The sequence below is a fragment of the Pseudorca crassidens genome, chromosome 12 (genome assembly GCF_039906515.1).
Source record: "Pseudorca crassidens isolate mPseCra1 chromosome 12, mPseCra1.hap1, whole genome shotgun sequence".
In the NCBI taxonomy this organism is placed as follows: domain Eukaryota; kingdom Metazoa; phylum Chordata; class Mammalia; order Artiodactyla; family Delphinidae; genus Pseudorca; species Pseudorca crassidens.
The window spans coordinates 52881589-52907514 of record NC_090307.1 but is presented as its reverse complement, the minus strand read 5'-3'; the positions used below and the strand labels follow the sequence as shown (position 1 = coordinate 52907514).

Here is a 25926-nt window from a genome sequence, read left to right as displayed (position 1 = left end):
AAACTTTATTACAGGCAATTTTGGTCCACACACTACACGATACCAACAGTATAAGTTTAATCTTTCAAAATCATCATTTAAACGGTCAAAGACCAAGAAATAAAATTTGAGTCAATTGATTATTTTTCAAAATGTTCTCAGTGAACATTATCCTTAGTTCCCTTGTTATAGCAAAATATACAAATACAGAAAACTACTTCATTTAACATATAGTAGTGCTTTGTATAGTATCCACGGGTGTAGATACTAGCTCCCGTGTAGAACTTTAAGGCATACGTTTGTGTCCTAAATTTTTATTTGGCTTTGTCTTATTCATTCTTATTTTCTATTTCCCCTGATCCTCTGATGTATACATACACACACATATTTGTACATGCACACACACATAGATACACAAGCATGCCTCAGAAATATTGCAGGTTTGGTTCCAGACCACAGCAATAAAGTGAATATCACAATAAAGCAAGTCATACTAATTTTCTGCTTCCCAGTGCATATAAAAGTTATGTTTATACTATACTATAGTCTATTAAGTGTGCAATAGCATTATGTCTAAAAATGTACATACTTTAATTTAAAGATACTTTACTGCTAAAAAATGCCTAAACAATTACAACAGTAACATCAAAGATCGCCGAGCACAGATCATCATAACAAATATAGTAACAATGAAAAAGTTTGAAATATTGCAAGAATTACCAAAATGTGACACAGAGACACAAAGTGAGCAAATGCTGTTGCAGAAATGGCACTGATAGACTTCCCTGATGCTGAGTTGCCACAGACTTTCAATTTGTAAAAAACACAGTATCTGTGAAGTGCAATAAAGTGAAATGCAACAAAAATGAGGTATGCCTGTTCATACATATCTACATTTATATAAAGAATATCTATACACATATACTTCCATGATGCACTATCTCTTATGGTATAGTGATTTTTACAACATTTTTGGAAGGAGAAAAGGTCTTGGTAAGCATATTGTCATACAGATGATTGGGCAGGACCAGTCTGGAGGCACAGACTCCAGTTAGACAAGTATGGCAAAGTGACAGTTTGAGCTGAGGCCATGAATGTTCACATGGAGAGAAGGAAATAGAACTGAGATTCGTAAGGCAGAAACATCTCAACTTAATGACTGACTAGTTGGGATGGAAAGAGAAATGAACTCAAGGTTTCTGACTTAGACTATCGGGTTACCGATTGGGGCAGGGAGTGGTTTGAAAGGAAATGTGAAGCATTCATTTCTGAACACATTGATTTGAAGGAAACTGTCTAGGACAGCCAGATGGAGATGTTCAAGCTTTCTCTACCACTCCATTAATTTCCACGTATGTTCATTTGCTCTCATTATTTTTCTCTGCCTGAAATACAGCCACCTTTTCTTCTAATACTGACCACACTTGAGCCATCTTTCTGAGCCCAGTTTAGTTCCTACGCTTCCAAGAAGCATCTTTGCCCACATTCTTCTGACCTCTAATAGCACTTGTTGTCAGTATTATGTTTAGAGGAAAGACTTGAAGCCCCTCATATTGCTCTTCCACTTGTTCAATCTCTTATCTCATAGGTCAATTCCATCTACTTACTCAGCGAATATTTAGCGTGACCCATCCACACATCCTGTGCCAGGTGATGGGCACACAGTTGATTCAGGCATGGTCCTGGCCCTCAGACAGCTGGCTATACGTTGGAAGAGGAGATAACACAAAATCAAGTCACTCTAGGCCTCTTGAAGGCACATGAGGTCCACCCTCTTCTTTACTGTTCCTCATGGTGGCTTGCTCAGGCTACACACAGAGCTTGACTTCAACAAATAGCATATCAACCAGAAGATTATTGATTCAAGCTTGCAGAAGAGAAACTCCATAGCAAACCTTGGTGGACCCTCTGGACCACCAAAATTCTCTTCTTATACAACGTGAGTCATGATAGCAAATAATGCAGGCTGTCCCTAAAATGTGGCTTTCATCTGCTTGGCCATGTTAGGTCTGCTCTGGCTGTGCTCACACCCCAAAAAGGCAAAATCTTATCTGGAACTCTGACAGGACAGCAATTTTTTGCTCTTGCAGGGTGGACTTGATTTTTAACAGCAGCCTAGAGGAATTCCAGTCATGGCAGTAAAGGCCCTTTCTGCTCAGATGCATGAGGCGTGAGAAGCAACTTAGTGGCAGAGCAGAAAGGAGTGAGCGGGGAGTTGGAAAGAGTTATCATCAGGCTTTGGATCAGCCCTTAACTAACTGCTTTGACTTGGGCAAGCTGCCCCTTCCTTCAGTGCCCTAATTAATAAAAGAAGCTGGCTAGAAAGGTGATATTTTTAGGACCCTTTGTGTTCTTCTCTGTTTTCTTTTGTGCGATTAAAAAAAAAAAATCTTCCAGAATGATAGGTACTCAGAGTGAGTTCTCTTGTGCACCACTCATGTTGATGGGAAGATCTAGACACGGACTACCAGCTTTAGAAGTTAGACAATATTTAGGTGTGTTATTGAAAAGAGTTGTCTTGGAGAAACTTTTCCACCACATGAGAATGATTTATCAGAAAGGGCCGATGACACACACTGGTTGAGGTGGTGTCCTGAAGTCTCCACACCTCCAGGTTGTTGCCCCCGAGGGCAAGGGCGGGGCTGAGAGTCCTCAGTGGGGCACAATGGGGGAAGCTCCGGGCCTGGATTTGCTACTGATGGGACTCCAGACAAAGTTTGAGATCTCTCTAGACCTCAGTCTTTTTTTTTTTTTAACTTTTAATTTTATATGGGAGTAGAGTTGATTAAGAATGTTGTGTTAGTTTCAGGTGCACAGCAAAGTGATTCAGTTGTACATATACATATAACCATTCTTTTTCAAATTCTTTTCCCATTTAGGTTGTTTCATAATATTGAGCAGAGTTCCCTGTGCTATACAGTGGGTCCTTGTTGATTATCCATTTTAAATATAGCAGTGTGTACATGTCAATCCAAAACTCCCTAACCATTCCTCTTTTTATTTTAAACATAAGGGTTTCTCTTCAATTTCTTGTCTAGCTCTAACATTTTATAAACTTTTGTGAACTGCGTGTGCATATGTGAGTATGTGTGTGGTTTGCGGGAAATGCTTTGTGTAAAATTGTGAGCTTTTTTAGTTTTCATAATGACAATGTCTGACAGTTTCTAACATTCTGAAAACAAAGGACTTCTCAGCTTTCCTTAGTGCGCCATAGAATCGTGACAAGCGCACAAGCTTGGAAGGCTAGGAGACCTGGATCCAAGTTCCACCACGGCTGCCTCTTACTGAGCAAGTCACTTCTGATTCACAAAGTTCGTGTTCCTCCTCCATAAACTGCACATTACATATCCCAGGTGTATGTTTTTGTTGTGATAAGTGACTGGTACAGGTATCGGCACAGTCTGTCTTTAACAGACGGTAACTCTTATACTGTAACGTCTGCAGGCGTAATGAAGACATTTGAGTTTGCTGATGAAATGACTAATGGATGAGCAGTGAAGTCATTTTTGGATTTATTCTAAGAAAGAATGAGTTAACATCTTCTTGATGTAGGAGGAAAAAAACAAATGCACAAACTCTACGGGCTCAGTTTCTTTGTTTATAAAATCAAGGGATGCACCAGATGACTTTTAAGGCCTCTCTCTATGAGTCTATAATTTTGGCTCATAAACTGGATCTGGATGTAATTCCAAAGCAATTCAAAGAGATAAATTCCAAAATGGGGTTTTAAGTATAGCAGCATCATAGCGATAAAGTGTGACTACTTTAGGGGACAGTATTCATTTGGATGTATAATTCAGGTCAGGTGATTTTTATAACACGTATTGAATGCTTATTTTACTACATTCCAGTGCATTGGTAACATTCTGTGGTTCCACCTCAGACATGTGGGAAGAACAGGAAAAGATAGCAGAAAGAGACGAAGACGGTATGAGGTAGAAGTTTAGGACAAGAGCAAAGTGATCAGGCCAGGTTGTTCGTCTTCTCCTGGCTGGATGATGATTCGCTTTTATAGTTTGTCTTACTTTATGCAATGAATATATTGCTGAAAGTAGCTTAGAAGCATTTGTAAATTGAATCATGTCTTAAGTGTAACATAGCCGTGTTCTACTGAAAACACTTCCATGATAAAGCTTTTTGTAAAAAGAGATATTATTCTCTAATTCTAAATCTATATTGGATCCGTTTAAAGGAAAGTTCAACTCTAGTTCTTTTCCTGGAGAGGAAAAGTGATGTCAAGCTACCCTGATGAGGTCCCGTTGTGGGAACAGCTCGTCTGGCCTCCTGGGCTCTCTGGGGAAAGTAGATGGAGAGAAAGAATAGACACGTAGTCCAGAACTGGACTTTGAATGGGCCTTTGGCCAAACTTGGCCCAATTTCTCAACTGAGCGAGAGCGCTGACCAAAACTGAATGCTGACTCAAAGCCAACTTGCTTTGGACACATTGTCCTCTACCAGGCAAGCCCAGCGCCCTTTCCCTGAGGTACTTACCCAGCCAGGGGAAGGAAACGCCGGGACAAGCAGCTTCACTCTTTCCCCTTCTACTGACTGGTTCCAGCTTTTGTGTAGCTCTTACAATTAGGGGAGGGGGAAGAGAGGGGAGGAAAACACTGGCAAGTGGAAGGAGAGGCAATAGGGCCACCCATGAAGATGCAGGGCTTAGAGAAAGCCAGGAAAACCAGGAGGGAGTTATTGGGGAACAAGAAAATGTGAACAAACTTGGGCACTAATGAAAAATGAGGAAAGCGTTCAGGGAAACCACATGAACACGATGGAAAAGAAGGAGGAAGGGAAGAATCCCAGGATGGAAAGCGAGCTGGGAAGAGACACAGAGGAGGGTGGATCAAGCTGAGAGCAGCTCCAGGTGCTAATCCAGACCCTAAGCTCAAACCTTCTTGATTTAGAAAAATGTTCTGTGCTTAACCCTTCAATGTGGAGCCCAGTGTGTAGGAATTTCCTTTAACTGTAGCTTCTTTATATATTTCTGGAATGACAAGGAATTTAGGCATGACAGCTGATTTTCCAGAAAAATTCATGGTAGGACTTCTAGCTCTGCAGAGGCTGCATTTGCAGAAATGATAGTTTCTATATACTAAATTACAGTTTCTATATACATTTTATATATTAAAATGTTGGTCGGGTTTGAAGAGGAGGAGAGTTACTATTCAAAGTTTAGGTTGGTGTTCAATTTGAAATCACTGCTTTAGTTTCAATATAAATGTAAGCAATTTTTGAACTGTATTACTGGGATACCAGGGTTCCAGTATCCGACATGCCCTGTCCTGGGAAAACCACAAACACACAGGACTCACGGATAATTCCAGTGTCCACTTTACTACTCCATGTGTAGCTACGTGACAGAGTAAGGTCGTTTGTACAGATCTTAGTTCTTTTCGCAGTACCTGTCTTCCTGGAGGTAGACTCGTCAGGCAGAAGAAACAAAGAGGAGCAGAATCAAGTGGTTTAAGCAACCCACACATTATGGAAGCCACCTTTGGGAGATAACCAAAGGTAAGATTCAACATACTCAACTGCTAAGTCACAGGACCAACCAATCAGATTCGACCCTGTACATAAACAGCCCCTATCAGCCCCAGAGATAACACCCCCATAGCAGCTGATCCTTCTTCACAGAGGTATTTGCACACTTGCAACTATGTACCTAATCATTTGCTATTGTTTGTTCAATATCTGTCTTCCTCTCCAGACTGCCAGCCTATTGAGGGGTTTCCCGAGGTCCTCAATACATCTCTGTGATCAGACTGCAAATACCACACCAGTGACGCAGGTAGAAAAGACCTCACCTCGTTGTATTGTGGCTAACTTAAAAAGTGGCACAGAATCATGGAAAAGTCCTTGAAATCGGGGCAGCAGCTGTGCTCATGCCCCAGGTCTGCTACTGACTTGTTGTGTGACTCTGGTCAGGTCACTTCCCCCTCTCTATCTCTGACTCCTTTGCTAGGAAATGACAGGATTGGATTCGATGACTTCTGAGGCCACTTCCAGCTCGAATAGTCTGCGACTCAGCTTGCTTATAAAGTGGACAGAGGAGGTTTGTTTGTGACCAGAACGATATATCAGGAACTGATAAAAGCTGCCAGATACCACTTAGAGAAAAAATAGGAACAGGATTTTGTATGAAATATGCTTGGGTTGCACGATGCAAATGTTTCTTTTGTGAGAGAGGAAGGCCATAGGATATGATTACTTGATCTGCCACTAAGCTTCCTGGGCAGCTCTGGCCAAGCTCAAGATACCTGTCACTCGTGTTCAAGGTCCACTGCCTACTGACTTGTCACACTGTTGAATTATGGTCGAGTTGAAGTCCAAAAGGGGAAATATTTTGCAATCTAGAGTTGGACCCTGGAGCTATACGATCATGATGACCAACACAGATTTTCCCAGAAACATTCAGGGCCGTACTGAGGAGTCCTCACATTTCTCTGTGCGCTTTTGTGAGCTTACTCTGCTAGTGGTGCTGTGGTTCCAGGAACATTTTCCTGAGCGAGCAAGTGAAAAAATTTCCCTTTGCCTCTTCTTGAACCATTTCTTTTCTTTAATTATACATGAAATGAATTTTTAAACAAGACTTTTTTGATAGCTCAGTTTAAAAAGCACTTTAGAAATAAGGTCATATTTGTCTTCACAGGAAGTCATCCGTGTATTGAGCCAGAGGAGAATAAGCCCAGAGCTTCCTGAATCTTAACACAGATGCTGTTTTGACTGTCACTGAGTTTTAAAACTCCCACCATCCTCAGAGAGTTCTTCTTTGTCAGGGTGTTGGCACACCTGCAATTATGTACCTAATCATTTATGATAACGGTGATTATAACATGATGTGTTCAAAGATCCCTGGATAGACATTCAAAAGCCCCAGCTTTTCCACCAGGTGGTGTATGAGCCTGAGCGAGTCCCTGCTTCCCTGAGCCTCAATTTGCCCCCCTGTGAACTATTCAGCTGGGCGTCCAAAGCTCTGGGTTCTACGGAGAGCATCTGAGGTCCAGGTGGGAGGTGGGTGGGAGGAGAAGAACCTAGAGAGAGAGGGGGTCCTGGGCTTCCATAGCCGGAGCTCTATTCTTATCCTTTGTACATGTTCAGAGTCTGCATAAAGTTTCACTGAGGAAAGGACTCTGCTGCTTACAAAGAGTTTGAAAAGCACAGGATTTGGTGACCTCTAAACATACTCTCAGTTCTAAAAAATGTCTTCTGAGTTCATGTTCATGTACACTTGGGAACCCAGATACATACACACTTACTCACACACTCTCCACAGCACAGAAAACAAGACTGCATAACATCCCAAGGCTCATGTTGAAAAAGCATCATATGTCATTTTCTTTTCATGCCCTATCATCCCCCAAAGGCAGCCCCCAGGTGCTGCTGGGAGTTAGGGAAACACTGCATGTGACTGAGTCTTCAGCTGAACACCAAGTCAGTTACAGGTGGAGGTTTAACTTTTCGAAGGGAAGCCTAGAGCTCATCTGTCTATTCCTTAACTTTATACATGAGGAATTTAGGGCTTGGAGTGACTTGCCCAAGGTCATGTAACCAGTTAGTGGTGGAGCTGCTATTACAGGCCAATTCTCTAAGTCCCAACCCAGTGTCCTTCCCAGCATGCCATGCTCTTGGAAAGGGATGGGACTACAAATGGGATATTTGGATATCCTGTATTGATGATCCAAAAATAAAAATATTCCCCATCCACCTCTGTGGTATGGGTTGATCTTTAGATCTACTAAGACCTCAAAAAAAAAAATTGCATGTGTACACACACACACACACACACACACACACACACACACACACACGCCCTCTGCCAAGGGGATAAGGGGTAATGAAAAATCCTTGGCAAGGGGATACTTCAAAGCTTCAGAGGGTTTATCTGAATAAGACTCTGAATAGAGTGCAATGTTTTATGAGTTCTCCTAATCCCCAGTAAATGTGCCTTGCCGAATAAGCAGAAACATTTTTAATGACTGCTAGAGAGCTATAGACACAGATCTGTGGCTAGAGCTGGGTTTCCTGGGACACTTAGGCTCCTGCATTACAAGCCTGGAGAAAGAATTTGTATCTGGTTCTGAGCTAATGAATTTAGAGAGCCCAAGGCTTTTCCCTCTGAAGGTTGGTGGTCAGTTACTCTTTATTCCGTACAAACAACCACTACTTCTACCACCACTCCCTCCACCATTAAGAACATCCTTTCAGCTCATTTTAGCCTCACAATATCCCTGGGAGGGATGTCATATTGAGTCCAGAACCCCTTCTCCAGGTGGGAAGTGGGTGATGGGCCAGCACCCGAGATGGGTCCAGTATAGTTTGTTGGGTTCAAGCCAGGAGGACGTCCCATTTCTGGGGAAGACAAGAGGAATCAGGTCAAGGTGTGGGACACTAGAGTTCTAGAGAGACAAAGGTCTAAGGCCATGTGGTTCAAGATTCAGGGAAGGAGACTGACAGCAAGCTGCGCGCACGAAGCTGAGGGGCCGTGAGGGCAGCAGAGCCAGGAGGTCAATTTGAAGCTCTCCCAGCCTTGCTCTGTTGCTGCCCTGCCTCTCCTGCTTCTGGGGCCTCTGGACAACTCCATCTCAGGCAGCAGCTTCAATAGGGTTGGAATTGTAAAAATTTGTCCAGTCATTTAGAGCTTACACCCAGTGGGTATAATGAGCAAAATGGGGCATTTTCAGGGCAGGCAAGGCTTCAAGCTCTCGGCTACAAATTCAAGAACTGGCTTTCTGAGGTCTCTTTCAGGGCTCACACTGGGTCTCTTAAACTCAGCCTCTCTCTGCAGCAGCTCCACGTTGGTGGAGTTCATGTCATGTCCTCAGTCTCATACCCCTCTTGACAATTAAAACTCCTTTTCGGGAGATGGGAGTTTTGTTACTTAACCACTGTGTAGACTGAAATGCCAAAGCACATCTAGCATGGTTTAACAAAACCTATCAAGGAGCATAGGGTAAGAGGAGGTACGAAATACAGAGAGTGAAGCTAAGTGAAATGGAATTGCTGTTGCCTCTACCTTCTGCAACAAAGGAAACAAAACAGGAATTGGGAAAAGTCAAGGCTAGGTTGGGCATGGCCTTTCCCAAGGCTAAATCTGCAGAAAATTTCTGGATGGTGGAATGAAAATTCAGGAAGGAGAAAGACACACTTTTAAAAATATAATAAGTTCCAAAAGTGATTCATGCAGGATATCTGATTTTTTTTAGTGGAAACTTAAAAGGAAAATCAGAAAAATTACAATATCTTTCTACCTGAAGTGAAAATAACCTGTGTCCTTTCTTTATCCTACAAAATGGCTCATATTCCATGCTGAAAGCTTGAATATTTTCATGGCAAGAAGAAGTTGTGGGAAGACACATGACATAAGAATATAAGGCAAACTTACCCCAGGAATAAGAAGAGAGGCAGGGACTGAGGAGGGGAAGAGAAAAGAGACAACTGAGAGAGGTGGAGGGGATCCACATAGAACACTTTTATCAGCCAAGGAGCATTCACATGAGGATTCTCTGAAAGGCAGTAAGTCTCCACACTTAGATATGGAGCAAGAAGAATACTGAGATAGACAGAGACTGCATCCAGCTTTCCACTCCTCCCTGCAACTCTCTAAAGTCTAACATTGAGAACTTCCTTGAAGTTCTGAGTTTGTGATCCCTTGGACCAGCCGTCTACATTATGATAACTAGGTTATACCTAAGATATTTTCATTATGTGTCTTAGGGGGCCTTGAGAAAGTATCTCTTTTATTAAGAGAGGAATCCAGAGGGATTTGGTAGATGTTCTGTAGTGAAGTTCACGTACTGAGCATATGCTCCAAAGTCGCCTACTTGTTCTGCAGAGTCATGTGGCTTTATTTTAGGTTTGGAAGGTGGAAACACTGATATTATGTCAATTGTATTAGATATTGATTACTGTGTAGAAAATTTTTAAATGTAACCCAACTCTATGCTGTCTACAAGAAACTCATTTTAAATATAATGATACAGTGGGGTTGAAAGTGAAATAAGATAAACCATGCAAATGCTAATCAAAGGAAAGCAGAAGTGGCTATATTACTATCAGATAAAGTAGACTTCAGAACAAAGAACATTACCAGAGATAGAGAGGGGCATTATGCAAGGATGGAAGAATCAGTTCATCAAGAAGACATAGCAATCCTAAGTGTGTGTGCACCAAACAACAGAGCTGCAAAATATGTGAAGCAAAAACCAATAAAACAGAAAGGAGAAATAGACAAGTCCACAGTTATAGTTGGAGACTTTAACATTTCTTTCTCTCTCAACAATTGATAGAACTACTAGACAGAAAATTAGCAAGAATATAAAAGAAGTCAACAACACCATCAAGCAACAGGATCTAATTGACATTTATAGAATACCACCCAGCAGCAAAATACACATTCTTTTCAAGTCCCTAAGTAACAGACAGACGATTCCGTGGGCATAAAACAAAACTCAAAAAATTTAGAAGAGTTGAATTTATAAAGACTGTGTTCTCTGACCACAATGGAATCAAGCTATTAATTAATAACAGAAAGATAACAGGAAAATGTCCAAACACTTGGGAATTAAAAAATGCTAATATAAATAACCCTAAATAATCCATGGATCAAAGAGGAAGTTTCAAGATAAATTAAAAAATACTTTCAGTTGAATGAAAACAAAAATACAACATGATAAAACTTGTGGGACACTCCTAAAGCAGTGCCGAGAGTGAAATTTATAGCACTAAATACATGATTATAAAAGAGGATAGGTCTCAAATCAATCATCTAAGCCCCCACTTCAAAATTTATAAGAATAGAACTAATAATTAGGGCTCCCCTGGTGGTGCAGTGGTTGAGAGTCCGCCTACCGATGCAGGGGACGTGGGTTCATGCCCTGGTCCAGGAAGATTCCACGTGCCGCAGAGCGGCTGGGCCCATGAGCCATGGCCACTGAGCCTGCACGTCCAGAGCCTGTGCTCTGCAATGGGAGAGGCCACAACAGTGAGAGGCCCACATACCGCCAAAAAAAAAAAAAAAAAAAAGAATAGAACTAATAAATTCAGTAAAGTCACAGGATACAAAATAAATATACAGAAATCTGTGGCATTTCTATACACTAATAACAAACTATCAGAGAAATTAAGAAAAAAAATCCCATTTATAATTGCATCAAAAAGAATAAAATACCTAGGAATAAATTTAATCAATGAGAGGAAAGACCTTACAGAGAAAACCATAAGACATTAAGGAAAGAAATCAAAGAAGACAGAAATAAATAGAAAGTTATTCCATGTTCATGGATTGGAAGAATTAATATTGTTATAATTTTCATATTCCACAAAGCAATCTTCAGATTTAATGCAATTTCTATCATAATTCCAATGGCATATGTCACAGAACTAGAACAAATAATTTTAAAATTTGTATGGAACCACCAAAGATCCCAAGTAGCCAAAATACCCTTGAGAAAGAAAAATAAAGCTGTAGGTATCAGGCTCCCTGATTTCAAACTATACTATAAAGCTATAGTAATCAAAACGGTATGGTACTGGCACAGAAACAGATACACAGATCAATGGAACAGAATTGACAGCTCAGAAATAAACCCACATACATATGACCAAGTAATTTATGACAAAGGAGCAAAGACCATAAAATAGGGAAAAGAATAATTTCTTCAATAAATAGTGTCAGGGAAATTGGACAGCCACATGCAAAAGAATGAAGCTAGATCACTATCTTACACTATATACAAAAGTTAACTCAAAATGGATTAAAGATTTCAATGTAAGACCTAAAATCATAAAATTTATATTGAGGGCAAAGGAATTAGAAGAGCTAAAATAATTTTGAAAAGAAGAATAAAGTGGGAGAATTCAGTCCACTCTATTTCAAGCTTATTATATAGTTATACTAATAAAGACTATGGTATCGGTGGAGGAATCGACACATAGATCAATGGGACAGAACAGAGAACCCCCAAATTAATCCCCACAAATGTACCCAACTGATTTTTGACAAAGGTGCAAAAGCAATTCAATGGAGGAAAGATAGCTTTTCAATAAATGGTGCTGGAACAATTGGACATAGGCAAAAAAATTAACTTTGACCTAAGTCTTCACCTTAGACAGAAAATTAACACAATCTCAATCACAGGCTTAAAAGCAAAACATAAATCTACCAACTCAGGAAAAAAATAGGAGAAGCTCTTGGGGATCTAGGGCTAGGCAGAGTTCTTAGACTCAATGCCAAAAATATGATCCATAAAAGAAAAATTAAGTTAGATCATATCAAAATATAAAAATTTTGCTCTGTGAAAGACTCTCTTCAGAGGATGAAAAGACAAGGGACAGACTGGAAGAAAAACTTTGCAAACCACATATCTGACAAAAGACTAGTATTTAGAAAATATTTTTAAATTCTCAAAATTCAGCAGTTAAAAAAATCAAACAAATCCAAGTAGAAAATGGGCAAAAACTATGTAGAGACATTTCACAGAAAAGGATATACAGATGGCATCATTTGCCAACAGAGAACTGCAAATTAAACTATAATGAGATATCACTAATACACATATCAGAATGGATAAAAATGTTTAAAAAGTGAAACACCAAATGCTGGCGAGAATGCAGAGAATGGGGATCACTCATTCATTTCTGGTGGAAATGTAAAATGGTCACTCTGGAAAATAGATTGTCAGTTTAAAAAAAAAAAAAACTGAAACATACAACCCAGCAATTGCACTCCTGAGCATTTATCCCAGAGAAATAAAGGCTTATGTCCACACAAAAACCTGTACATGAATGTTTATAGCAGCTTTATTTGTAATAGCCCCAAATTGGAAATAACCCAGATGCTCCTCAATGAGTGAATTGTTAAACAAACCATTAAATCCATACCATGGAATGTTTCTCAGTAATGAAAGGAACAAACTATTGATACAACAACCTGAATGAATCTCTAAAGCATTATGCTGAGTGAAAAAAAGCCAATCCCCAAACGTTACATACTTAATTTTCCATTTATATAACATTCCTAAAGTAACAAAGTTATAGAAATGGGGAACAGATTAATTACTGTCAGGGGTTAAGGAGTGGATAAAGACAGAAGAGAAATCAGTACAGCTATAAAAGGGCAACCTGAAGGATTCTTTGGTGACATCTTCTGTATCTTGACTGAATCTATGTCAATAGCCTGATTGTAATGTTGTACTATAGTTTTCCAAGATGTTACCATTAAGAGAAACTTAGGTAAAGGGTACATGGGATCTCTCTGTATTATTTCTTACTGTTGCATGTGAATTTGCAATTATCTCAAACTAAAAAGTTTATTTAAAACAAGTCAATTTCATTTATAATAGTACCCATAAAATGCTTAAGAATAAACTTAATGAAAGGCAGGGAAGACTTATACACTGAAAACTACCAAATGTTACTTAGATAAATTAAAGAAGACCTAAATAAATGAAGAAACATATCATGTTCATGGATAAGAAGACTTAATAGTGTTAAGATATCAATTCTTCTGAACTTCATTCATAAATTCAATGCAACCCCAACCATAATACAAGCTGATTCTAAAATGTATACAGGGACTTCCTTGGTGGCACAGTGGTTAAGAATCTGCCTGCTAATGTAGGGGACACGGGTTCGAGCCCTGGTCCGGGAAGATCCCACATGCCGCAGAGCAACTAAGCCCGTGTGCCATAACTACTGAGCCTGCGCTCTAGAGCCTGCAAGCCACTACTACTGAAGCCCGCCAACCTAGATCCCATGCTCTGCAACAAGAGAAGCCACCGCAGTGAGAAGCCCACACACCACAATGAAGAGTAACCCCTGCTTGAGGCAACTAGAGAAAGCCCGCACGCAGCAACGAAGACCCAATGCAGCCAAAAATAAATAAATAAATTTAAAAATCAAATAAAATGTATACAGAAATTCAAAGAAACAGAATAGTCAAAACAATTTTGGAAAAAACCCAACAATATCTGAAGACCGATTTCAAATCTTACTGTAAAACTCATATAATCAAGACAATGTACCATGAGTGCTAAAATGGACACATAGATTAATGGAACATAATAGTATGTCCAAAAGTGGATCCACATGTATGGTCAATTGACTTCTGAAAAAGGTGCCTGTGTAATTCAATGGAAAGAGAGAATATTGATGGAAATGTTCTGCATCTTGATTGTGGTGGTGGTGGTTACGTGGGTATATAAGTTTGTCAAAACCCATTGTACACTTCAAGTGGACGGAACTGATTGAATGTAAATCATTGTATGTAAATGAGCGTGGGCCCCAACCTCACATCATATAGAAAAATGAATTTGAAATGGATCATAGATCTAAATGTAAATGCCAAACTATAAAACTTCCAGGAAAAAAAATAACAGGAGGAAATCTTTACAGCTTTGGTGCAGGCAGATGTTTTGAGATATAGAAATCTCTAAACATAAAAGAAAAAAATGGATAAATTTGACTTTCCCCAAATAAACCTTTCTCCTCTTAAAGCAGTGTAATCCTGGCAGCACATTTGAATCATCTGGAGAGTGTCAAAATAAAACACCTATTCCATATTAGTTGAATCGTAATATTTTCTTGAGAAACAATGATTTAAAGTATGTCTTTGACTCTATTTTCAAAACATAAGCACAAACATATCTCATGTACAGCTTATGTTTCCTTACATCGCTAACATATGATATACTTTTCTATTTGTATATGAATGTATAAATGGAGAGAGTATATTGCATATACATAAATTAATTTATTCAACTTGCATCCTTGATTATGTAGCAGGGTCTGTGTTAGACGCATGGTTACACAAAGAACTCAGACAATCCCCGACCAGAATTACATGGGAGTCAGAATTATAGGTGGGATAAAAGTTGTGTGAATATATGGAGTAAAGTGGGGACACAAAGGGATAGATTCTACCTGGTGTGGGTGCCAAGGAGAGGAGTCAGAAGAAGGGCTTTCATCTGAATCACTTCTTGAAAGATGGTTAGGTGTGGTCAGCTGTCCTGAGGCACCTAGAGTGACCACACCCTTCACATGCGCTTTTGTGCATATAGAGGCAGCATATATACTTTTCACGTCGACCTTGTAGTTGGGGAGCTTCAGGGAAAAAAATCCACTGTACCTTCAAATAAGTTCCATCTCTTACCTCAGGAGGTCCTGGGAGGGAAGAAGAACCTTTTCCAACTGCCTTCCTTGTACCCTCTATTCTCTTTTCCCAGCCAGTGAGCACCAACAGTCAGAGATTTTCCAACTCTAATGGACAGAATTTCTGATAAATGGCCATTTACATTTTTTTAAAAATAATAATGTGTTAGTTTTCTTTTTTAAAGATTTATTTATTATTTATTTGTTTACTTTATTATTATTATTTTTCGCCGCATCAGGTCTTAGTTGCGGAACGTGGGATCTTTGTTGAGGTATGCAGGATCTTTCGTTGCAGGACATGGGCTCTTTGTTGTGGTGCGTGGGCTTCTCTCTAGTTGTGGCAGCAGGTTTTCTCTTCTCTAGTTGTGGCACGCAGCTCCAGGGAGCGTGGGTCTATAGTTGTGGTGTGCGGGTTACAGAGCGCTTGGGCTCTGTAGTTTGTGGCATGCAGGCTCTAGTTGAGATGTACAAGCTCAGTAGTTGTGGCACATGGGCTTACTTGCCCCGTGGCATGTGGGATCTTATTTCCCTGACCAGGGATCGAACCCGTGTCTCCTGCATTGCAAGGAGGATTCTTTACTGCTGGACCACCAGAGAAGTCCCAAGTAAGTTCTTTATTAACCTTTTCCTCTGAGTTTTAGCTCTTATCCTCTGACTTGTTTCCTACAAGCTTCTGTCAAACTCATCAGCCAGGTTAGTTGGAATATACTGTTTCATACTATGTGTGCTTTTTTTTTTTTTTTTTTTTTTTTGCTTTTAGAGAATAGTACTCTGTTATACAACTCCTCCATCTCCACAGAAATACAGATAGCCAAAAGGGGGCTTATTTACTTTTTGTGTTGCTATCGGCATGTTTGGGAAAATATTCCATAGATAAACTGAATTCAGGACATTGGGGCATTTGATGGGAGGGAACTATCTATAAAAAGAGTGATTTTGTACAAATAGCAACTGTGAAGGGAAAAAGATGATATCCATGGATACTGATTCATATCTCCAGGGTAAGAATATCTCTTTATCCACGGAATCAAACAAATGAACATACATGTGTTACAAAGCTCCTTCTTGCTCTCTGTGCCTGAGGAGAAGGGAGGCCTGTGATCCCTTTCTGTAGACTCCCAGTCACTCCTGAGAAACACACCCACATCATGTTTACATATCACAGCCTTCTCACTACTTCACCAAATGCCTCCTGGCCTTTGCTCAGTGAGCCAGTCGGGCTCCCAGAAAATCCCTCATTCTTTCCCAACTGTGCCTCCCCAGACAGATGTTCTATATCAAGAACACCAAGTCCTGCCCTGAGGTCTTAGCCAGCAAAAACTGACGAGTGGCCCTTGCCTTTGGGAGATGATGTAATGCATTGTGGAGATGCATGCCACAATCTCCCCACAAAGGCGGAAGACGGCGCGGACTCACAGGGGGGCAGGGGCAGGGGAATTGGGTGGGCCATCCCTCTCTCTTATGACAAATGGCTACAGTATGTAAGCCAGCCTGGGAGAACGTCTCTTATTCCAGGCATCTCCAAGAGTGGATTCCACAGCTCTTTGACTAACAATCTAGTTCCCAATACCTTCTGCTTGCAGGACATTCTTCTTAGGATAATGCTGCAGGGTGAGCCAGTGTCCTCTGCTGTGCTCAGCAGTGCTCCCAGCATGGTCCCACCATCTGTGCAGAAGTAAGGTCTCCCATGTCTACGGGGTCCTCTGGTAAGTTGAAAGACGTGTGAGAACCCAGCAGTCCAGGGGAAAATGCTCTGAGCAGCATAAAGTCCCAAAGCCAAACATAAAGTCTCTCTACATGATTACATGATAGGACAGGCCTTGAGGCCCTCACTTACTTTATGTTCACTCACACATTCATTTACACAAACAACACGATGAGCCCTCTGATTTCTGAGCCCACAGCAAACAGAAGTCCTCAATTCTCAGGGGATCCTGGAGCCACAGGGCCAGGCCTAGTGACATTGCCTAGAATGTAGTAGATGCTCAATGGAAACTTATTGAACAAAGGCATCTAAAAAGACACAGTTAACAGTGAGAGAAGAGCCCCAAGCCCACCCAATGTGTTAAAATGGATGTTCTCATGCCTTGGGTCTCTTAGGACAAGGAAAAGATCCTTAAATTGCAAACTGCCTGCTCAGTGCTAGGTACTTAATTTATTATCTCATTTACTTCCACAGCCATCCTGTGAGGTATTCAGAACACCATTTCACACACAAGGAAATGGAAACACAGAGAAATGGAGTCCTTCAGCCAGTAAGGGGCAAGGCCTCCATCCCAGCTCAGATCTGCCTCTCAACCATAATTTACTACCTTGTTTGAATTGTTACCTATAACTGAGCTTCTCCTCCTCTCCTCCCTGGACCACCTATCCCCCTGCGTTGTTTTAACAGATGCCTGACTTCTCTGTTTCTAGTCTGCCCACCATCCCATTCATCATTTTTCAGGTTTTCCTTGAGTAATCTTTATCAAAACCAATGCGGATCACACCACTCCCTGTTAGAAACCTCAGCTGTCCCTTCTGGGTACGGCACCCAAAGCCCTTGGTGAGCTGACCCCAGTTTGCCCGTCCACAGCCATGTCTGCCACGTCCCACTGCACTGCTCATGCCCTGGCCCATTTCTAGTTCTCTAAACGTACCTTATGCTTTCTTCATGCCACTTCATGGGCTGCGAAGCTCTTCCTCCTCCTTTCAACCCGAGAAATATCCTCCAGCCATCCACCACCACACCGTCACCAACACCACCTTCCTCCCCTACCATCAAGGTCCACTTTCATCGTCTTATCTGTGACGTCTTCCTGAACTCAGGAACTCAGTACTCTGTAATGGCCTATAAGGGAAAAGAATCTAAAAAAAAAAAAGGAGTGAATATATGTATATGTATAACTGATTCACTTTGTTGTACACCTGAAACTAACACAACATTGTAAATCAACTATACTCCAATAAAAATCTTAAAAAATAAAAAAGAAATAAGAAATAAAATAAAATTTCCTTTGGGGGGTTAAGAACTATTGAATGTCAGCAATTTCAAATGGTTCAACCTAATATATCCCTTCTCCCACAGTGAAGATATTGGTGCTCCTGGGCATCAGTTTTTTGCAATTCGTCTTGTTCTATATCCATTGTCAGAGTAGTTGTTTGGATCAATTCCTATTTTCTTCTGAATATTTTAATTATCAGATTGATATAATTAGGTTCATTTGTTTCTCTTTGTAGTCAATTTTCATATTTTCCTACCTTTATTATTTAATTTTATTTTTGAATATATAAAACATTAGCATGGTCAAAGTAAAATCATTATTTAAAAGTTAGAGAAGTCTCATTCTCTTTCCTATCCCTTTTACCTCATTCCCTCTCACTGTCTGTGCTTTACAATTTCATTAGTTTTTGGTTTATTCATTTTGTGTTTCTCTTTGCGAAAAAAAAGCATATTCATATATATTTTATAACATATATAACATTATGATATATGTCACATACCATACAATTCACCCTTTAAAAATATACAATTCATTGGTTTTTAATATAATCACAGAGATGTGCAACTCTTATCACTATCTCACTTGAGAACATTTCTATCACCCCGAAAGGAATCTCATGTCATTTGCAGTCATTTCTCATTTCTCCTATCCCCATCCCCTGGAAACCTCTAATATACATTCTGTCTTTTATATAAATGGATCACACATGTGTGATCTTCTATCACATGCTTCTTTCACTTAACATGATGTTTTTAAGGCTCATCCACATTGCAGTGTATATCAATACTTCACTCTTTCTTATTGCCATATAACATGGCAATATGTATGGATATGCCACATTTTGTTTATTCATCAGTTGATGACCATTTCAGATGCTTCAACTTCGGGGCTATTATAAATAATGTTGTACAAGTTTCATGTACAAGTTTCTGTGCAAACATGTTTTCAATTCTCTGGATATATATCTATGAGTGGAATTGCAAAATGGTAACTATACGTTCAACACTTTGAGGGAAAGTTTTCCAAGGTGGCTGCACCATTTTATATTATCACTAGCCAAGAATAACAGCTGCAAGTTTTCTACATTCTATGAACGTTTGCTATCATCTGTCATTTATTTTAGGCATCCTAGTTGTGTGAAGTAATATCTCATTGTGGTTTTGGTTTGCATCTCCCAAATAGCTAATGATGTTGAGCGTCTTTTCATGGGATTATGGTCATTTGTATATATACTTTTGGTGAAATGTCTATTCAAATCTTTTGCTCATCTTTAAATTTGGGGTATTTGTTTTTTTATTTGTACCATTTGTTGAAAAGACTGTTCTTTCTCTATGGATCGTTCTTCCAATTTTTTTAAAGAGAGATTAGAGATTCTTCAATAACTGATGAAAACAGAACCAAAGAAATACAATTATTTACATCTAATGTGGTAATTTAGAAAATAAAAATGCAAGACATCCCATTAAATTAGAATTTCAAATAAACAATTAATTTTTTAGCATCAGTATATCCCAAATATTGCATGGACACCCTTATATTAAAAATTATTTGTTGTTTATCTGAAACTCAAATGTAACTGGATGTCCTGTAGTTTATCTGGCAACCCTGTGTAATGTGTCTCTATTTTATGTACCAGGCTGCTGAGGCCTGAAGAAACCAGTTATACATTGCACAGAGATAACTGGAAATGTCACCATCATTGGAATGCTATTCCAGTATCTTGCATCATGCATCCAATGCTATGTGACCTTGAATCTGTTTGTCCCTGAATACTTGAGTTTCTCTTATTGCAAAATAGTACTCTTACTAGAGATAAGGAGAGCGAGTAATTGTACATAAGGCCTCTTTACACAGTGTCATATGTTTCCTAATTTTAAAAACAAAAGAAAAACTATACTGTGATTTTGAGGGTTTTTTACGCTCTCTTGACAGTTTTAGAGCCAGTTCTCCTCTTTCTTCTCCTATTCTATCTTTTTTAAAGGTAGGAAATTGAAAACTAACCAGCGGGCTTGGAGGACTGAGATGCAGTCCTGATATCTTCTGTAATTGACATATATTCTGTTCAGGAGGAAAATCTTTGTCTTTCAAATCTGGGAAGAAATTTTTTGACAGGTTGACCAACATTCCCCTTCTCTCACAAGAGAGGACACACTATCCATTAGACTCCAAGTAGACCTGCATCCGTGCCCTTCAGATCTGATGTGGGCTATGAACCAGGTAGCAGAGGCTGCTTGGTAGACCAGGAAGCCACACTGAAGCAAGCTGTGAAAGCTTCTCTTTATATATTAGGTTCTATGTCAGAATTGTGGTGGAGACCTTGACCTCTACGAGCTGAAACCAGAAAGGTTCCTGTGCCTACTTTGTAAAATCCATTGATTTAATAGATAGCACCACTGTACATCCATGAATGTTCTACTATTTTCTCCATTAAACAGACATGTTCAAAGATTCACAAATTGCTGTGTGACTCTCTGTAACAAATCTGTTTGGTCTTTTTGGAGGGCAAAACTTAAGTGCTACAGAAATGAGACATTTATGATTTTCCTACAAAATCTTTCAATAACAACAGATCTGAATGTCCTTTTTTTTGATGATTTCTTAAGATTTCAGAGCAAACCTTTTATGTACAGAGAAGGTCTGAATATGTATTCTCTCTTAGCACTTGATAAAGTTCTTTCTTCATAGCCTTTCCCCCTAGGAAAATTTCAAGAAAAACTGATTCTTCTACAAGTTTTTACATAATCCATTCATGTAGCATTTAAGCGTGATTGTGAGATGTTTACAGGTCTCAGGTCCCCCTGGAAAAATCCTGATCATGATTATAATAAAACTTAGTAAATTTTAAAGAAAGGAGCCAAAGTAATAAATAATCCCAAGAATTTAGAATTCATAGGGTCAGAACTACTTGAAATTTTTACATGAACATCTATCTAGTCACCTAAAAAATAAACATATTGTTTCTTTGATTACTTCAAGAGCACTATGTGTGAAGAGTCAGCCTTTTAGAACTCCTTTAGAGTCTGAGATTTTTTTCAAAAGAAAAAAATTTTAGTTTCTTCTGATTAGAAACTATAAATTTCAAATATGGGTAAAGGGTAAGTTTCTCAAATGACTAATTCTAGTTTAAATTTTGAAATTGTAAGTTTAATTGCCATTGCACCTAATTTTACTTCTATTTCTTAAAACATAATGTACATTGCTCTACAAAAATTGTTTCCTGCGATGAATACATTACCAGTGAAATCATTAAGAAGCAAAAGCCTCACAGAATAGGTGTTATTATTCTCATTTTATAAGGAGACTGAAAAACTATGTCATTTCCAAGGGTCCACAGCTGATTTTTTTTTTTTTTTTTTTTTTTTTGCGGTACGCGCCTCTCACCGCTGTGGCCTCTCCCGCCGCGGAGCAACAGGCTCCGGATGCGCAGGCCCAGCAGCCATGGCCCACGGGCGCAGCCGCTCCGCGGCACGGGGGACCCTCCCGGACCGGGGCACGAACCCGCGTCCGCTGCATCGGCAGGCGGACTCCCAACCACTGCGCCACGAGGGAAGCCCCACAGCTGATATTTTAACCAAGGTCATCAGCTTTGAATTCAACTACACACAATATTAGATGAAACATTATTTGTAACCAATATCGGCTTAAATTGGCGTTAGCAAGATTAACAACTTTGGCTTTGATAGCTTTGGTGTGGTTGATATTAATGTCAATAATAAATAAGGAGAATGTTGATTTTGAAGGAAGCCTGAGACTTTGAAAGCAATAAAGACTTTGGCATGAAGGAAGGCTCCTTTCTGAAGGACACGTTTACAAGAGGCATGGCAGTTAGCTGATATTCTGAATTGTTGCCAGGACGATCATATACTCAGGGGTGTGTGGATGAGGATCCGTTTCTCCCAGCAGCCAGGGCTCGGACACCCCAGACTGTGGTTATCTCTGTCCTTGATGTTACAGCCTCTGGGGTCAGGAGTCCAGCCTGGAAACAGTTCCTCAATTACCCATTTACAGGAGGCTCTCAGTGTAGCACCCTTGATATGTCCAGATTTCATGTCATCTTCCCTTTGATCTACAACAGTGTTTGAGCTTTGTCGAAACACAGGAGTCAGTGGGGATGGATCTCTTCAGGCTACTATAAAAGCCAAGCTAATTAAGTCATTCAACCCTTCATAAAAATCACCCATGATGGTAATTTGGTCTTCACTTAGCTGAATAAAATCAAGAGGAATTCTGGTACAACTAAGAAGCTACATCCAACATCTAAATTAAGTACCTATCACCTCTTTCTCCCTCTTTACTTCTACTTTTAAAATATGCCTTAGAGGTTGGGCAGCTTTTAGATCAAAGTATACAAAAGAACCATTAACTATTTCTCAGTGTCGATTCTGCTCCACATGAGCCTAAAGGTGTACAGTAAATCCAGAGCAGGGGTGGCCCCTTATTCAGGCTTTGTCTAGAGAATTCTAACTCGGCCCTCAGGATTCCGGTCCTCGTTCTGCCTCATCACATACCCATTCCGGGCTCCACTTTCTTTCTCTGTTAAATGAAGGAATTGGATGAAATAATAGAACTCTACATCATTTCCCACTTCTAGATTTTATGATTTCCAAATGACTACTGGGAAAATAGCTTCCCACTTTTACTGAAGCTCTCTTCCTATCACTTACGCTCAAGGTGTGTTTGAAGGTGGGGGAGTAGAAGGTGAGGAAGGGGGGCAGGAAGGTGAGAATAAAGTTCAACATCAATCAAAGCCCAGGCTGTGGTTTCCCGTCTGTTCTGAAAATAGGGTTTTCCCAAGCTTCAGAGCCAGAGTCTTACTTGTTCCTCTATTAGGTATAACAATCAGCATAATTTACAATGGGTGTGCACCATACAATCAAAAAGACCCAGTGGTATTTGGCAACAAATGTTTCATAAAGGGACTGTTGGCTCCCTTTTGCCTGTGGTTAGGTACAGATGAAAAATGGAAAAGTCAATTAAAATGATCCTAGAAGCTCTCCATTACTTAAAAAAAGTAAAAATAACCCCAGGCTACACAATGCATTTCAAGACACTAACTAGTAGCTGTTAGTGTTTGCAGATGTTTACTAAACACTGTGAGATGAGATGGTTGTTTACAGAACTTCCTCATTCCAGAGGGTTCTGTGCTACCTAAGCAGCTTGACTATCCCCTATGTGCAAAGAATGTGTTTTTGAGCACACAAAAGAGCAGGCGCTCCAGTGTCTCCCATGCGGTACCGTGTAGGAGGGAAACTCAGTCTTAACCAAACCACTGTCCCACAATGAAGGGCCTTCCATGACCTAGAGGAGAATGAGTCAGGTGGTATCAATTCCATGAGAACAGCTGTATTTATAGCAGAAATCAGAGGACTGAGAAGACAGGGCCTGGATCAGGAGCCTGTATTAATGCTGAGTGCCTACTATGTGCCAGAACTATTCCTTGGGACTAGGAATCAATGAGGGAGCAAGGCCAAAGGGTCCCAGCCCTAAATGGAACTTAAAGTTTAGCAAAGGAGGCAGATTTTAAGGGACTAGGTCCAAGCTATGATTTCCTGGCCATGCAGATATCTGGATTTCCCAAGCTTCAGAGATAGTTGGCATTAAAATCATGACAAGTGCAATGAAGGTGAAACACAAAGTGAAAAGGAAGACAGACTGATCAATTTTCAGTGTCATGAGACCTCAAACAACATCCATTTTCAGGGCCTCAGAGGGATTCATAGAACCCTCAGGGTAAATAATGGGAATAAGTGTTGCCACTTTCTGGATCTCAGTGATACACTAGTGACCAAGTACTTGTCATACATTATCTCATTTAAAACAGGGCTCAGACACTGGACTCTCCACTTTGGAAAGGTTGAGGATCCATGAACTAGGGTATAGGGAAGGTAGAGTTTGGATACAGACCATGCTTTCATTTGCAAGCAAAGAAAGACTCAGTGGAGTGAAATGTAACTGATTTGTCTTAGTATTAAGCTCAGAGTGTGGCCTCATTCTCTTTGCTCTCCTCTCCCAATACAGCTTCTTGGCCAGACATGGTATCACTGGGGCTTGAGTGTGGGGACTGTGTAATTTCACTAATGTCAAGATAGTTTTGTAACCCACTGTGTAAAGAGTTAAATGCAAGTATTCAAATTCCCACTAAATATGGATTTTCTTGGACCACTAACAAAGCAGCTCAGTAGACTAAGCAAAGATTTAGTTTTAAGAGACCTAAAATTAGTGTGCCACTAGTATCTTTGTCCAATAACACTGATGATTAACAAAAAATTAAAAGTAGAACTTCATTTGTGGGGTATTTATTAGTACCCATGCAAAGCTATTCTTCAGCATAAACCCGTTTCCCACTGTTGTTTCTTCGACATATTCTAATGACAAGAAAAATTCAAAATTAAAACAAATATAAAAATGCTTATGGCATACTTACATTTAACATTAAATTCTAACCAAAATTTGACCAGAATAAAAGAGAATTGGGAAACTGTAATATTCCAGCTGTATGAGTGTGTAAGGGAGAAAGTGGGAGGCAGATAAAATAAATGGTAAGAAAGAGTGACTCATGTTGTTGATAAAAATAGTTGTCCTTTGAACCAAAACTTTTCTAATGCCTAAAATAAGTCATTGTCTAAGGAAGTTAAATAGGGTCAAAATCTTTGCTGTGCCTTTTAAATTATCAACAGATATTTTGGACTTTTTTTGGAGAAAGGAGTGGGTTTGTTTTTTTTTTAATGGTTTTAAAAGTTTTCATTGAATTCCCTCCCACACAACACTTAACTTTTTGACATGTAGTCATTTAAAGATATTTTGGATTTTACTAAGTATTGGTGATGGAGAAGTAGGTAGTGGAAAGAATAAAGGTGGGGGGTTCATTGCCTTTGTTCCCTTAAAGCTATGGGCAGGTCCCACAGAGACCTCTGAGGATGCTTGTCCATTAGAGTCTGGCTCTCCTGGCCATTGTGCACTAGTTTGATCAATTGGGACTTTTATTGAGGAAATGGGAGAGAAACACCAATATTTCAGGTGTGCTGAATTAGAGGTAGGGTTTTTATAGATGAAGGAGGGGGAAGGAGGAGTGTGCATTTCAGGAAAGAAACAATGTGAAAAATTATGAGCGTGGGGTCAGGACAAAGGAGCAGCTTACGTAGCCCAGGTGGGTTAGTGCACATGTGAAGTGATAGAAGACAGGAGGGAAAGCAGGCTAGGGCAAATTGCTATGGTCTCCACCTCAATTAAAAGATATGACCGAGCAGAAGCAAAAAGAACTACAATCCTGCAGCCTGTGGAACAAAAACCACATTCACAGAAAGATAGACAAGATGAAAAGGCAGAGAGCTATATACCAGATGAAGGAAAAAGATAAAACCCCAGAAAAACAACTAAATGGAGTGGAGATAGGCAACCTTCCAGAAAAAGAATTCAGAATAATGATAGTGAAGGTGATCCAGGGCCTCAGAAAAAGAATGGAGGCAAAGATACAGAAGATGCAAGAAATGTTTAACAAAGACCTAGAAGAATTAAAGAACAAACACCTAGAAGAATTAAAGAACAAACTAACAGAGATGAACAATACAAAAACTGAAATTAAAAATACACTAGAAGGAATCAATAGCAGAATAGCTGAGGCAGAAGAATGTATAAGTGACCTGGAAGACAGAAGGGTGGAATTCACTGCCACGGAACAGAATAAAGAAAAAAGAATGAAAAGAAATGAATACAGCTTAAGAAACCTCTGGGACAACATTAAATGCAATAACATTCGCATTATAGGAGTCCCAGAAGGAGAAGTGAGAGAGAAAGGACCTGAGAAAATATTTCAAGA

The 25926-nt window shown here is 39.8% G+C and overlaps 1 long non-coding RNA gene across 8 annotated transcripts in view; it reads right to left on the bottom strand.

Annotated features, from left to right (window-relative positions):
• The window catches only part of LOC137203415 (uncharacterized), a 685692-nt gene that overhangs the window by 142666 nt on the left and 517100 nt on the right, over window positions 1–25926 (bottom strand). For 5 of the 8 annotated variants that reach the window (XR_010933093.1, XR_010933088.1, XR_010933087.1 and 2 more), the window contains exon 7: window positions 17766–17973. The exons of 1 other annotated variant lie outside the window; for it this stretch is intronic. This is a non-coding gene — a long non-coding RNA (uncharacterized lncRNA). Of the gene's footprint in view, window positions 1–16691; window positions 16830–17765; window positions 17974–25926 lie in introns of those variants that run through there. 2 more of the 8 variants (XR_010933091.1, XR_010933090.1) reach the window with 2 other exon arrangements.